Raw genomic sequence first — 16295 nt, forward strand, 5'->3', positions numbered from 1 at the left:
TCACGTGCTGGTGATGATTGGTTACACTTGGCTTTCACAGTAAGCCCCGGATTTGAACTCTCCATTGAAACAATCCTTTTTCACTGTTTTTTTTTTTTTTTTTTTTTTTGCGTTACGCGGGCCTCTCACTGTTGTGGCCTCTCCCATTGCGGAACACAGGCTCTGTACGTGCAGGCTCAGCGGCCATGGCTCATGGGCCCAGCTGCTCCGCGGCATGTGGGATCCTCCCAGACCAGGGCACGAACCCGTGTCCCCTGCATCAGCAGGCGGACTCTCAACAACTGCGCCACCAGGGAAGCCCCACTGGTTTGTTTTACCAACACATCAATATGGCAGAATAGAGATGTTTGCAGTAGGAACCTTGCCGTGAATGGAACCACTGGACCTTTCTGACCCAGCAGAATCTGACCACTAGAGTGTTCATCTGGTGTCCTCAAAGTCATCTCATTATACAATGGCACTTGTGAATTATTCCTTAGACGTCATAGGGAGGAGATAAAAATAAATGGAGGCAATGATGATCTTTCATATAGAAGTTCAACTATATTAGAAAAATTCACCAGAACCTAGGGTCCAGTTGCCAATAGGTAGTAAAGTGACGAGTTATAACTCTAGACTCGAGACAGGTTTCCGAAAGTGACTCAGTGAAGCTATCACCAATTCCAGATGCCTAGAGGCCTTTTAAATTTGCCCAAGGAATGCTCTGCATCTTGCATCCCTTCTCTACCTGTGTCCTCAGCCACATCTGCTTTTCACAGTGCATTTCTTGTATTTGTCTTTCTTTCAACCTATGTCGGAACCTTGATAGTCACACGGTATCTATCTACACAGGTGGGGTCTCTGCAAGTGTGAGGACAGCCTGGTGGGTTGTTGAGCCAGGCAGGGGCACAACCCAGAGTGCCCATCTTAGCCTGGGCCTCGTTGAGAATTACAAGCTGATTCTGAAGTCCTCAGGAACTTAAGTTCCTTACCTTAAGTCTTTGCCAAAGCATTTAGTGTGCTTAAGTTGTTCTACAGATGGAGATAGAATACTACTTCTTGGGAAACACAACCTTAGGTGAGCCCCTAATTATCCAAATAATTCACTTCCTTTGGCCTCAGTCTTCCTAGCTGGAGAATGCAGAAGACTGATTCTTCCTCCCAGAGTTTTTGTATGTGATGCTTACATGAGATCAAAGATACAGGACCCCAAGACCTCTCACGTTGGACCACTCAGATCGTGTCCACGGGAGCTACCTACCCAAATTCGCAGGTCCTCAATGTAAGTGGGGAAGGGATCATTCCCCTCATGGGAGTCATTCACCTCATGGGAGTCAGGTTTAATTTTAAGCACATGGATGGTATTGAGAACAGGCTCTACTTCCATAGTGATCTAGATATAAAGTCTTCGTGGAGGAAGAGACGTCAAAGCCATAGACTCTACACGCACAGTTGAGGATGAGGGATGCCCGTCAGCTGGATCTGGGCTTAGACCACTGTGAACCACCTGAGCTGTACTTTGACATCAATCACCCAGGTGCTTTCACTTACTTCCGAGGCCAGGCCACCCTTCAGGCCAATTCCATTGGCATCTGTGGGATGGGACTCAGGCAACCCTGCTTTTAGAGCTTCTCAAGGGATTTGCATGTAGAGCCAAGGTGAGAACCACTGCTCTGGTCCTTTTGCTTCTTCAAACGTGGTCTTCAGCCTCTCCTGGGAACTGGTTAGAAATGCAGAACCTTAGCCCTACGCCAGACCTACTGAATCAGAATTGTATTTTAACAAGATCCCCACGTAGTTCTTACTGTCCTTTTGGACAATCTAGTAACAAGGCTTCTCAGAAGAAGGAAAAAAAGGAAATTTATATTTTTTGCCTTAATGTGATAAAGTGAAAATGACTCCTGTGTTGTTACACACTAGTATATGTTTTAAAAAACTACTTAAATACTTAAAATAAGATTTTAAGTTCAAAAGGCTACCATCTGCAGGCAAAATGTGATTCAAAGCTGTAGTCAAGACAATTGTCAAAGATAAATGGAAAGCGTTTGGCTTAAGGATGCTCTTGAAAACACCTCACATATGGACACAAGGTAGAAAAGAAGTGTGTTGTGATTTTTTTTTTTTTTTTTTTTGGTAAAGGTCTGTATCTGTTGGGGGAGACATTACTTTTTCAAGAAGGAATTTAAAATGAGAGAGGTTGAATATAAAAGGGTGATTGAAAACAGTAAATGAAGGCTTTGCTGCTTATAGAAATACAAATAGAGACAGAGGTGAACTGTATTTTCAAAGCAAAGGAAAATATTCACTCTTGGTGAGTGGAATTTACATAGGTCTTGATCAAATATGCAACCCCAACCTGAGTCACAGCCTTGTTCCATGGAGTGCTGGCTCTTTGAAAGAGCAGAAGAGGGAGGTCAGGAGCAGCTGAGGATGAGGGCACAAAAGGATAAACACCCAGATATGAGGAGGGCTGGGCTGGCAGGAGAAAAGGCCTTTATGGAGCTCTCGTTGCTGGGCGCCAGGCTGATGGCGTCTTCAGAGGCAAGCTCCTCGCCTGAGGAATGGACGTGGCCGTGAACCCTCATCTCTTCGCTTTCTCTGTGATGCCAGGTCATCTGGAAGTTCTCAAGGACCTCATGAATGGTATCACTTTTTCACTTGAGGCCCAGAATCCATCTTGCCACCTTTTAGTGCTTTTCAAAGCATCACGATGGTATTTTATCCATTCTCTTCCCTTCTTCCCCTTCTTTCTTCTTACCTTGCTTGTCACTTCCTTGTTTTCTGGCTTCTAAAACTATAGACAGTCTTCTTTTGTATCTGTTGGGGGAGACATTAGGGTTAAAGAGGGGAGAAATCAGCACTAGAAAAGCTGTTTCCTTATCACATCATTTGAGGATTCCCATCAATCCTTCGGTGAATATTTAAGGATAATTTTCCTGTAGGAAACATCTGTCAACTTATCTGACAGCAAGAGAGACGATGTTTGCAAGATTCTTTCTGATGTTATCATAGCTGTGTTAAGATCCAACATCCCAATATTTTATTTACTTAGTGTGTTTACTGTCCCAGTGCTATAACATGAAGGTTCAGTTTGGTTTTACAGAAACTCCCTGACTCCAATGTCCTTGGCTAGAGGTCAAGGGCGATTTGTTCATAGAATATCAGTCTCTTTGGTTAAACTCCTCAGGCTGGTCTGGATATACTAAACCTAACCTACATCTCTGTTCCTGCTTACACACCTTGTCTGTGAACTGCCCACTTTCCCTGGAACTTGATCTGTGAGTTCTTTGAGGCCCGGTTAAAGCAGAGCTTCTCCACAGAGGATTTGTGTGTCCCTGCCTGTTACCTGGGGTGCTGCCACTTTAAGTCAAATGATCTCTGGGGGTTTCTTGGCCCACAGAGGTGTTCCTGACACTGAAGCGTCCCAGCTGGGCGTGGTGCATATCATGGGGTCACCTCCTCTGGCCGGAATTGGCACATGTGTATCTCCTGAGCTACTGACTTTGGGCCAAGGCGTCGACATCTGTTCGTTAATGATAAACAGTGATCTGGAATCGTGGAGCAGTGAGTTGTCTCAGAGCAGAAGGTAGCAGCCTGTCAGTGTTGATTAGTAAGAATATTTGGATTTATGATTTGTTCCTGGTTTTGGTGGAGGCCAGGGAGTGGGGTTGGGTTTCCGTGGTTAAGGTTGCTAGAACGTGTAGCTAGAATGTGTCTATAAGAGGTGCCCAGCTTGAACTGGCTTCCTTGTACCAAGGTGCTTTACCCACCCACTCCTCCACCCCCTCCACAGGTGTGCACACATGCGCACGCACACACACACACACACACACCAGTGCTTGCTAGAGATAAGGCTTTTCAATGAGGCCCAGCTATGGGAGGACATAGACGCTGTGGCCTGTGGTCTCCTGATCCCTTTCCACGTACATATTTCTGCTGCTGCCCCCGTGCTGAGTCCTTTGTCAGCTATTCTGTGAGTGTGAACTGACCCCTGTGGGTCCTTCCAGCAGTGGAACGCCTAAGATGACGGGGGTGTGGTACACACCGTGGGAGCGCCTATCAGGTTCCCCACGTCCCTTGGGTGAGACTCTGGGCCTTTCTCTGGAGCCCAGGCAGCTGACCCAGGAAAAGCTCAATGTTTTTCCTGGTTTGCTGCAAACATACAGGGCTCCTCCTTTCACTCTGTTTCTGGGTTCTTCTGAGGACTCCTTCCTCCCAATCCAGGTCAGAGATGCATTATTTTATCCCGAATTGCTTTTTCGAGAGGGCACTTAATTCAGTATATGCAATCTTCTAAGCTGCCAGAGACAAGAATCCTCAAATGTGTATGTGTAATGCACACACATACACACACCTAGAAATATGTGTGTGTGTATACATATACACTTCTATGCATGTGTACATATACACATACTTTATACATGTCTATGTTGTGTATATACACACGTACACAGAAATATATGTGTATACATATACACGTCTATACATACATGTATACATATACACATATTTTATACATGTCTATACGTGTGTATACACGCACACACATATGTAACCACGACTCTTTAACCCATTGTAATCTGGCTTCTACACTCTTTATCCTTTAAACTTTGCTATTTTGTGGCTTTGTCCTCTTTCCTCCTGCTCTCTCTCTGCACCACATCAAATAACTGCCTGGCCCGCTGCTGCCTGCAGGCCACATGTGGTCCACTGCCTGCTTCTATTGATAAAGATTTACAGGAAACACATCCAGTGGCTTCTGTGTTGTCAGTGGCCGAGTGGAACAGTCTCAACAGAGATCTGGTCCATGAAAGTCTAATAAGTTTACTATGTGCCCCTTTATAGAAGGCGTTTGCCGACCCCTGTGCTGGTGTACCCACACCCCGTGACTCTAGTCGCCCGTTTGTGCAGGGATAAAAGGGCTCCAGGGTGCCTCATGCTTGCATTGTCCATTTTATCTTTTGGTGTCTGCTGTTGATTGAGATCACACGGTGTTTCCAGGGGGAGCAGGTCCTGGTTATTGTGAAAGTGCATTGAGCATCTCGAGGGAAATGATGCCTTGGACTGTCTCATGTTGAGTGGATGTGTGTGAGTGGACCACAGTGACACCCCACAGGTCCCTGTTAGGGATCCGTGAAGAATAGGAGGTTTTCCGATTGTGGGTAATAGAATTGCTGACCTGCCTGGGACTGTCCCTACCCCTCCGACATCACAAAGCAAGGAAGCAAAACCACAGTGTCCTGGAGCCAAGCCAGGGAGTGCGTGAATGCAGCTGCCTCTCGGCCAGGCTTGGAGACACTGGTAGAGACCCGCTTCCACAGCACAAGCAGCCGTGAAGTCAACAGTGGCCAGTCTGCTGGTGCCAGCTGGAGAGGAGCTCAGTCTAGTGTAGCCACTGCTACTCTTCCGGGGGGACCACAGAGTGGGGAGTCCAGGCCATAAATCATGCTACCTTCAGGACAGAGTTGGGGGGGCGCTGGAGAACTTGGGTTACCCAAACCGGGGATCTGTTCTGGGAGCTTGGGTGTCAAGAGGGCTTAGTCCAATCACTGGCAGGGTGGATTAGAAAGGATGTGGATAAGCTTCCCCTACTCAGGTAAGTCCCCCTTCAAGCTCTCAGAGGACCTGGGTTTGAATCAATTGTCAGACATCCAGGGAAAGTCAGAACTCAGAGTCACTGGAGGTGAGGGGTTTGGAGAGCACATTTCTAAAGGATTCTGAAGAGTAATGAGGCTGAACCCCAGAACTGATTCTCCCACGGTCAACCCGAGCGAGGCTTGCACGACTCCCTTCTGAGGCCGTGGCATCTCATTTACCCACCTCTGTGGTCCTCATATGCCTTGAGCCTCCTGACCTGGGGCCATACCCAGGACACACAGCAGACCCAGCAAGTGTCTGCCTGAGTTGCCTCTCCTGGTGCAGACTTGTGCTGGGGCCCTGTCTGGTCACGCGTCCAAGTAATACTGAGCTCTGGGCAGCACGTGTGTTCTTTCCTGCCTTCCCCCCCACCTGGGCTCATGGCGCCACCTGACTTCCAGTCACAAGGTTTGGCCACTGCTTCTCACAGATTCCACCCAAATGGCAACTGAATCCTATCCTTTCAGCCCTTCACTCAGGGTCCCATCATTTCTCACCTGTGTCATTGCTAAAGTGGCCTCATTGGTCTCTTGCTCTGAGCCCTGCCGTTCTCCAAGCATCCTTTACCCATCTCATCAGGTCAGCCCTCTTCCACCTCACCGTGAATGCTTTTCTCTCCAGGATGCAGTCCATTTTTTTTTAGTGTGGCTGCAAGCTTCTTCCTGTTCTGCCCTTGTTGAAACTCAAAACGTCATTTCCAGACACACTCATTCACTCTTAGTCCATACACATGCCTTCTTCACACCCTGGTTCTCTTAGAGGTAAGCCCTGTCCTCTTCATCACTGTACCTGGCTGTATCCACTGAACCCTCACAGGACCGTCCTACACCGGGCTCAGGGGCCTGGCATCTCTCAGTCACACTGAGCCTCATTGGTTTGGTCCCCCTTAGATCCCACGGAGCTGGAATGTAAGCGCCACTTGGGCAGGAATCTGAGCTTTATTGGTGAATAAATTCCCTCTGTACAGAGATGTGCATGTAGTGGGTGCTCAGTGAATTTGCAGAAAGCATGCCTTTGAGGGGCTCTTCGTAATCCACTGCAGTTCCTAACAACCTTTCCTACCAGTAAGTTTTCTCTCTGTTCAAACTAAATGCATCTGCTGCAGAGCAAGCACATTTCCTTATCTGGGTTGTTGATGGAGCTGGCAAACCAGTTAGACTCCCTTTGCCATAAAGAACAGCAACCTGGATTCAAAGGTGTCGTGAGTCCTTGCAGGCAATTTTCTCAGCTTAGTCTGAGTCATTTTGATTTCTTGAATATTTCTTCAGAAACCTTTTTCTATTTTCATAGATTAGCCTGGAAAAGGCCTACATCAGGTAAGCAGTTTCTGATGTTTACAGAACAGCACAGGGTTCAGTCTTTTGGCTTCCAAAACCTGCAGTGTTCTTGAAAGCACCTTGACAGCAATGCCTGGAGCTCAAGTGGGTTCGCAGTGTGCTTTGGTCTGAGACAGTCTGTGAACCTGAACGCCTGTGACTTTGGATCTGTTTCTAATGGTCGTCCTCAGGGAGGAAAGTGGCTTCCTGCCCCCGATGGATGGAAAGCTCTTTGTTGGCAAAGGCATCCATTTAAGATTTGTCCTCTCAGCGCTGGCTCGGGACCAGGACGCTTGGTCCCCTGAGGGAGGATTGTCCTCAGAAATGTCGAGACTGGGAAGGAGATGGCAACACTCCATCCCCTTTCTCCGCCCTGCCATCCTCCTGGCTGTGCCTACGAATGGGAGGATGTGGGTGGGGGTGAGGGGGGGTGAGGCGGGCAGGGCGCTACTCCAGAAAGTGCCCCCTTGAAACACAGCATCCAGGACTTGGAGTGCCCCAAGAAGGGGGCCCTGAGCTACTTTCTTCCACCTTGTTGGTCTCAGGTGGCATCGGGATAGATGCACTCAGGCTTCACCCCCGAGGAACACACGGGCTGGATATCCAAGGGTCCTGGTGCAAGGCCGTGGATTGCCAAGAGAGAGAAAATTAGAGGAGCATCCCTCGTTTGCAGTATGCATTTACTCATTATGTGATGAATTTTGTTTAAAAGTTAAAAACAGGGACTTCCCTGGTGGCGCAGTGGTTAGGAATCTGCCTGCCAGGGCAAGGGACATGGGGTCGAGCCCTGGTCTGGGAAGATCCCACATGCCTCGGAGCAACTAAGCCCAGGCACCACAACTACTGAGCTGTGCTCTAGAGCCTGTGAGTCACAACTGCTGAGCCTGTGTGCCACAATTACTGAAGCCCGTGCACCTAGAGCCCGTGCTCTGCAACAAGAGAAGCCACCCCAATGAGAAGCCCACGCACGGCTACGAAGAGTAGCCCGCGCTCGCCGCAAATAGAAAAAGCCCACGTGCCGCAACAAAGACCCAACGCAGCCATAAATAAATAAATAAAATAAATAAATTTATTAAAAATTAAAAACAAATATGAGCTTTCAAAGTCACTGGGATATGCCACCACCCAGATAGCAAAGTATGATATTCTCTTTTATGGTGAACATGGATGCTGGTGTTACATATGTTTATTAGCATAATGCACTATTTTACCAGCATTTCAGAGTCTACTGGGAACAAAAATGGAACTGTACTCCAGGATGAACATTTCACCATGCCCTGCAGAAAGCCTCCCATTCTGGGATCAGAAGAAACACTGAAAGTTTGGAGTTTAATGTTGACTTAATGGTATGCCATGGTTGCTATGGAAATTATCATATTGTTTATTATTGAATGACGAGCAGCAATAAATCCAGAAAAAGAAAGCTACAGTATTGATACTGAGCAATCTTGGAATGTGGTTATTTTGCTTTTGTCTTCCGCATCAGTTGGAAACTGATTGAAAAAGAGCCTTCCACTTAGGGGAAAGGCGCACTGCATTTGTGTGTCTGTTGGTCCCATGAGATAATTACTGATTGAAAAAAAGCCTTCCACTTAGGGGAAAGGCGCACTGCATTTGTGTATCTGCTGGTCCCATGAGGTAATTACTGATTGAAAAAGAGCCTTCCACTTAGGGGAAAGGCACACTGCATTTGTGTATCTGCTGGCCCCATGAGATAATTACTGACTGAAAAAAAGCCTTCCACTTAGGGGAAAGGCACACTGCATTTGTGTATTGCTGGCCCCAGGAGATAATTACTGACTGAAAAAAAGCCTTCCACTTAGGGGAAAGGCACACTGCATTTGTGTATTGCTGGCCCCATGAGATAATTACTGACTGAAAAAAAGCCTTCCACTTAGGGGCAAGGCGCACTGCATTTGTGTATCTGCTGGTCCCATGAGATAATTCATTTCTGATCATAAAAAGGAGCATTACCTAATTCAAACTTTTATCATGCTGGTTGATTGGGCAACTGTAAAATGCACCGAGGCAAATGATCTACAGACCACCTGATCATGAGGGGATGTGCCCAAGCTGCTGGAAAGTTCTCCTCAGTCCCTGGAGACGGATGGGCAGAAGTGATTGCTTTTGGGGTGGAGATGTTAACTAGGAAACAATTAGTCCAGCAGTCTGAAGGCTCATGTTGGTATCTGATAGAAATTTTGTTGCAGATTTCTACAGCGAGAGATCAAATCTCATATTTAAATTTTATTCTGCCTACAGCCGTTTGTCAAGCTCTGTAAGAAGATTGAAACAGGCTGAAAAGATTCGGGGCTGCTGAAATGGCACTAAGAAACTCTAAAAACTGAGGGTGGTCATTGATCCCACAAGGGCCACTGGAAAAGTTTTTAGAACCAAATAAAAGGGTTGGATTTGAATGGCATGGCCCAGCCCGGCACAAAAGCAGCTCATTAGTCTTGATTTTAGTCTTCCAAGAGAAGTGCTCTGTACCCAGTGGGAATGACATGAAGCATGTTCTGATCCAGAATATGCACCCAGTGTCATCTTTCCAAAGGACAAGGGACCCTCCAAGATTCGAGGTACTAAAATAGAAGATTTGAACACCACGTAATTCCTTTCCTTGTGAATTCCAGCTAGCACCTGGCATGTCTGTAAATGTTCTCTAGTCCTTGCCAGACAGGTATACTGGTCTGCTCTTACAGCTAAGATAGCCAGCTGTTTTCCCAATCAAGATTCCTATGGACAACAGAATACATTAGAATGTATGCAAATAAGGGCTTTGAGTTACTGTTTATTTTCATGGCCAAGCATGTGCATACATATATATGTTTATTTTATTTTATTTTTTTAAAATTTTATTTTATTTTTGGCTGCGTTGGGTCTTCATTGCTACACACGGGCTTCTCTCTAGTTGTGACAAGCAGGGACTACTTTTCTTTGCGGTGCACAGGCTTCTCATTGCGGTGGCTTCTCTCGTTGGGGAGCACAGGCTCTAGGTGTGCAAGCTTCAGTAGTTGTGGCTCGTGGGCTGTAGAGCACAGGCTCAGTAGTTGTGGCACATGAGCTTAGTTGCTCCGCGGCATGTGGGATCTTCCTGGACCAGGGCTGGAACCCATGTTCCCTGCAGGGAAGCCCACATACATATGTTTACATAAAGAAATGTACTCAGTAGATGCAACAGATCCTGATCCCTGAGCCAAGTAGTAAATATGCAACCCCCGGGGGGTCAGTACAGAGTATCATCCCCTGGCAATAGTAATTCCAAGGTGAGGTCATGTGACTCAAGCAGAGCCAATCAGAGTCTTTCCCTGGAACTAATACACTGACGCTGGAAGAAAAAATGTCTGTCTTAGCGTGTGGTTTACTGGTTGGTCACTTTCTCAGCCTCATGGGGAAGGTCCCATGTCTTTAGCAGGAGACAACAAGGGTGACATACAAAAAGGAAAGAGACAGCAGAGATGACAGATGGCAGAGAAAGAGGTGCTTGTAGGATTGGGACCCCAGTTGTTATCCTGGAGATCCTGAGTCATGGAGGTCTTCCTTTCAGTTCTGTGAGCCATTCAGCATCTTTCCTGCCTAAACAAGCCAATACACTGAGCTCTTACATTCTCTTTTGTGCTTGCTAACTCAGTTGTACTAATAGACCAAGTTTTGTCAACCCTTTACCTTATAGAATTGCTAGGCTTCAGAAGACACAATTGACTCTGAGGTTTCTATTTCCATTCCATAAGGAAGCACGTAATAGCTGCATAATATCGGGATTGCCCTTGGTAATATTGCCATTGAAAAAGAAAAGGATTGTGTAGGCTAAGTGGATAATTTACTCATCCAGATAAAGTTAAAATAAGTTAAATGAAAATGAATAATGCAAATATCTTCTGGCTTGATAGCGCCTGAACTTCCCAGTACATTCCAAAGCTGGTAAAGATTCATCATTGAGACAGGAAGAGAACTGCGTCTCCAGATTTCAGCCACACTTTGTCACTTGGTCTCCAAAGCATCTGAGAGTGTTACAAAGCCAGTCCTTAGCAGTTTCATGCTGGCCCTGGTAGTCAGACTTCTTCAATAACACGTAGTGCTTACTACGGGGCAGGCACTATTGTAACTCCTTTTTCAATTTTACTTTTATTGGAAGTTGATTTACAATGTTATTAGTTTCAGGTGTACAGCATAGTGATTCAGTTATACATATACATATATTCATTCATAGATTCTTTTCTTATATAGGATATCACAGAATATTTAGTAGAGTTCCCCGTGCTATACAGTAGGTCCTTGCTAGTTTTCTATGTTATATATGGTAGTGTGTGTGTTCATCCCAAGCTCCTGATTTATCCCTCCCCCCATCATTTCCCCTCTGGTAACCATAAGTTTGTTTTCAATATCTGTAAGTCTGTTTCTGTTTTGTGAATTAGTTCATTTTTATCTCTTTTTTAAAAATTAGATTCCACATATGAGTGATATCATATGTTTGTCTTTCTCTGTCTTACTTCACTTAGTATGATAATCTCTAGGTCCATCCATGTTGCTGCAAATGGTATTATTTCATTCTTTTTTATGGCTGAGTAATATTCCACTGTATATATGTACCACATCTTCTTTATCCATTCCTCTGTTGACGGACATTTAGGTTGCTTCCATGTCTTGGCTGTTGTGAATAGTGCTGTAGTGAACATCAGGCTACATGTATCCTTTCAGATTATGGTTTTCTCCAGAGATATGCCCAGGAGTGGGATTGCTGGATCATATGGTCGTTCTATTTTTAATTTTTTAAGGAAGTAATAGTAACTTTTTAACCTTCCCAGTTACCTCATGAGTTTTATTGTTGTTTCGTTTTAGCAGGTGAGGACACTGAGGCACAGCGAGGTTAAGGAACCCAGCTAGAACATGGGAGAGTCAGAATTCAAATCCAGGCAGTCTGTTCAGAAGTCCATGCTCTTTTTTTTTTTTTTTTTTTTTTTTTTTTTGCGGTACGCAGGCCTCTCACCGTTGTGGCCTCTCCCATTGCGGAGCACAGGCTCCGGACGCGCAGGCTCAGCGGCCATGGCTCACGGGCCCAGCCGCTCCACAGCATATGGGATCTTCCCAGACTGGGACACGAACCTGCATCCCCTGCATCGGCAGGCGGACTCTCAACCACTGTGCCACCAGGGAAGCCCCAGAAATCCATGCTCTTAACCACTGTCTTTGATGGCTCCTCCTATGGGCTCACATCCAGTCAATATGGCCAGAGAGAGAACAGAGGTCATACTATCTCTATCATACTGTTAGTTATCACACCAACAGAGGTCTTCCTTCTCTCTCTTATACCTCCATCCCAGTTATCATGCTGGTTGATCTGTGCATGTGGGGGGTTGCGTACGCGCTCATGTGTGCTTGTGCACCGGTGCCTTTCTCTGCTGTATGCCCTTGGAAGCTGATTATGGCTTGCCTGTGTCTATGGATAGAGTTAAAAGCAGCCAATGTTTGTTAGAGGAGATGAACAAGCCCTAACCCAGACAACCCTAAAGTCATCTGGGTTTTCAAGAGCTTTCCAGGTCTTTTGATAGAACCCATCAGGCCAGATTAATGATGCTGCAGTTTGCCATTCTTTCTCATCGGGTTTAATGAAGATAAAGGGCTCTCTTTATGTGTCCAGTTGGGCTTAACAAATTAACCATGCTGCCAAAAGGGTCCATGTGAACAGAATATTTGTCCTCATAATGTTCATTAGGAGGGAGAAAGTTAACTAACCTTTTTTTTTCTGTGTTTCTGTTCCTGGGGCCCAGTGAAATCTGCAGAGCTAAAATATCATCTCTAATCTTATTTCTGATGGGACTTACCCTAACTTCTTCTTTTATGATCTTTTCATAGCTGTTATATTGAATCAGGATCATTATGTGTTTAAAAAAATATTATGCTCTGTGTCTCAGAGCTAACTGTCCAGAACTGAATATTCTGGCCCCTTTTGGGGATATGACAAGCTGTTGGAGAGATTTCCAGGGTGGTGGGATTGTTTGCTGCTTCTTGTGCTTTCTTGGCAGCAACTGGTGAATGAATGAAAGCTGCGGTTCTCAGAAGTTTTTGCTGTAGGTTTAGAGTAAGGTCATGAGCAGCTCCCGATGGCAGATTGCAAAAATGGCCCCAAATTCCTCCCTTCCCTGAATGGACACCTCTTTGCAATGTGACTTTGCCGTTCTCTTTATCAGGAGTAGAGTCTCTACTCCACACCTTGCATCTGGGCTTAGACACATGATTTGTTTTGATAAGTGGGATGTTAACAGAGGCTTGAAGGGTACTTGTACTTTGGGGTTTGCTCTCTCTTGCTGCATCTGGAATCTTGAGACCCTTAATGTTACCTGACCTAAGCTAGCCTTTCAGAGGATGAGAGGCCATGAGGAGAACCAAAGTACCCCCAGTTGCCTGACAGCCTCTTAACTGCCAAGCATGTGAGTGAGGCCATTCTAGATTACCCAGCCTCTGGTCAACCTGCCAAATGACCATAGTCACACAAGAGAGTCCAGCAGTTTACCTCTGTTTACTCCAACAGAGGTAAACTGAGCCAACCTGGACCAGAAGAATTGCCCAAATGACCCATAGAATCATTCATAAAATGAATAAAATGGTTGTTTTAGGCCATTAAAATTTGGGGTGTTTTGTTACACAGCCGAAGCTAACTGATATACTCCTTTATTCTCAAAGCATGTGGCAACTTACCTGAATGGGGTACACTTTAAGCCAAGAAGTTCCTGAATCATTGAAAATCCATGTGCTGAAGGACTTGGCTTCCAAAAAGTTAGCTCCTCTCCATTCAAGACATATGTTTTTATCAATGACATCGCTAAGGCCCCCTTTGACATTGAATCATCATTCAGTACACATGTCAGCTCAGTTCTTTCACCTTGCACAGTACAGATCAAGGCCAGTCAAGTGTATCTGACCCAAGAAAACCAAGTCCCTACTGAATTAGCATTTTGTAAGATCAGACTATCAAAACTGGGGATAATTCCTGTTTGAAAACCAATTATATAACATGTTACCATGTTTGTGGATGTCTGATAGGTTGAATTAAAGTAATTTCCTCCCTACACACCAAGATCATAGCTTGGCTTGTTGGGTTTACCTGATTTAGATGTATTAGGTTTATTTTCCTAAAATGGTCTTGTTACTCAAAGCTTTGGAAATAAGTTAGTTGAGAAGAATTAAAATCACATGGTTGATGAACCATATGCAGCTTTTCAAAAAAGTATTGCACTAATTATCACTAAGAAAATAATATAATATTAATGGGGTCTCATCTAATTACTATTTCCTCCTCAATTTAGAATTGTCAAACTTTTAAAGATATGGGTGGTGTTCCAGATATCTGTTGCTGGGTATAGAAATTTAGTGACTTGAAACAACAACAATCGCTTTATCATCATAGTTTCTGAGAGTCAGGAATTCAGGAAGGGCCTGGCCTGGGTGGTTGTGGCTCAAGTGTCCAGAGGTTGCAGGTGGAAGGTGGCTACAGCAGGAACAACAGAACTGACATAGCTGGTGGCTGTCAGATGTCTCTCTCCCATTGTGTGGTCTCAGAGCTTCTCACATGGTCTCTGCATGACCTATGTTGGGCTTCCTCACAGCATGGCTGCCTCAGAACAGTCAGGCTGCTTACAGGGCAGCTTAGGACTCCAAGCCGGTGTCCCAGGAGAACACTGTCCTTTTATAACCTATGCTCAGAAGTCACATAACATTACTTCTGCCATAGTCACAAGCCCCAACTCAGGGGGAGAGGGGATAGACACCACATCTCAATGGGAGGGGTGTCATAGTTATAAGAAAAGCAGAGGGTGTGAGATATCATTGTGGCTATCTTTAGAAGTACCTCAGCCACAGATGGCCAAAGACAAAATCTCTGACTTGACCCAAGATCTATATTTGGGCCCATGTTTCCTTGGCTTTAATAGAATTGACACAGTGTTATCATGTGAGTCCTTCCCTTCTCCCACTACCTGCTTCCATCAGTATCCAGCTACAACAAGTCAGTCACAAAGCAAAGTAAAACCCAAGCAACGAACATGACCGCCAGGGGCAAAGATGAAAAAGTTGTCTAAAACCAAAGGAATCTAAGCTGTTCACTCAGTAGCTCTGATCTGTTTAAGAGACAAGGAAATTCAGAAGTCTGGGAGAATGCTGGCGTAAGAGAAAACCAACAAGCAAACCAAACCAAATGAAACAAAACCGTTGAACAGAATAGCTTTGCTTTCTACTCCCAGGAGGAGGAAGGATGCTGGGAGGGTCACCCAGATCAAACCACCTTGTACACATCATTATCTCATGTATTTTTCAAATCTTTTTGTGTGGAACTCATTTAATGTCTATGAAGCTCCTAGAAACCCTGGGGTTACAGATACTAAGGAAATGACACTCAACTAGTGCAAAAGCTAAGTACAAAAGAAAAATGAGAGAAGGGGGATGCTGCTTACCGTTGAAATGCGATCATTTACAGTTTCCCACGAGATGCGGCGTGATGACAGAGAAACAGAAGTAAGCTGTCAGGGCAAGTCACATATTCGGAACCATTTCCTTTCCATCACTAGGTGCTCCTGCTCCAGGACGAGAAAGCAGCTCTTACCAGCACCTTTACAAATGTGCTTCTGGATTTTACAGCTGTCACTACAGTCTCCCAGGTTTACCAGACTACTTCAATTTTCTAAAAGATGAAACTCATTTTGAAAAGTTTATAAGTTTGAAAATTATTTCCAGGTAAAGTTTTAAAAATGTGGCTCCGTGCAAAACACCTGAAAATATTTATTTTAATCAATAGTTTATTGAGAACCTATTATGTACCCCCTACTGGGATGGACACCATCGAAGATTAATGAACAATAATACTTGTTGTTACTTAGGTATGATCAGCCCCCTTAAGAAGCTGATAGTAACTCTCACTGTTCGGATATCCCTTGTAATGTAATTTTTTTAAGATTCATAACCAGTCATAAATCTTTTCAACATACAGACTTGGTCTTAGCTTTGGTAGCTTTAAGTTCTCACCGTATCACAAACCAAAAGGTCGTTCACGGACTTTGGTTTATTTTCCAAGGAGTGGTTATGAAAGAGCATCTCTAAATAAACTTTCCTCGCCAGATCTTCAATCTCTTGATGCCTTCCCCTCTGGAAATTGTGTCCAAATGGACTTTGCTTGGAACTGTTTATTAAAAAGTTTTTTTCTCCCTGTCTGGCACTTCAAAACTTCTATGCAAGCAGTTATGGGGTTATAACATGTTAAAAATCCTCTTTCATCATCTCACTTATTATCTGAAATTACATGGCACTGAAACAGTGGAAGATCCCTTCTTTACCATGATAGGCTAATTTTGATGATTAACTGAGAAACTGTTA

The sequence above is a fragment of the Phocoena phocoena genome, chromosome 15 (genome assembly GCF_963924675.1).
Source record: "Phocoena phocoena chromosome 15, mPhoPho1.1, whole genome shotgun sequence".
Taxonomy (NCBI): Eukaryota; Metazoa; Chordata; class Mammalia; order Artiodactyla; family Phocoenidae; genus Phocoena; species Phocoena phocoena.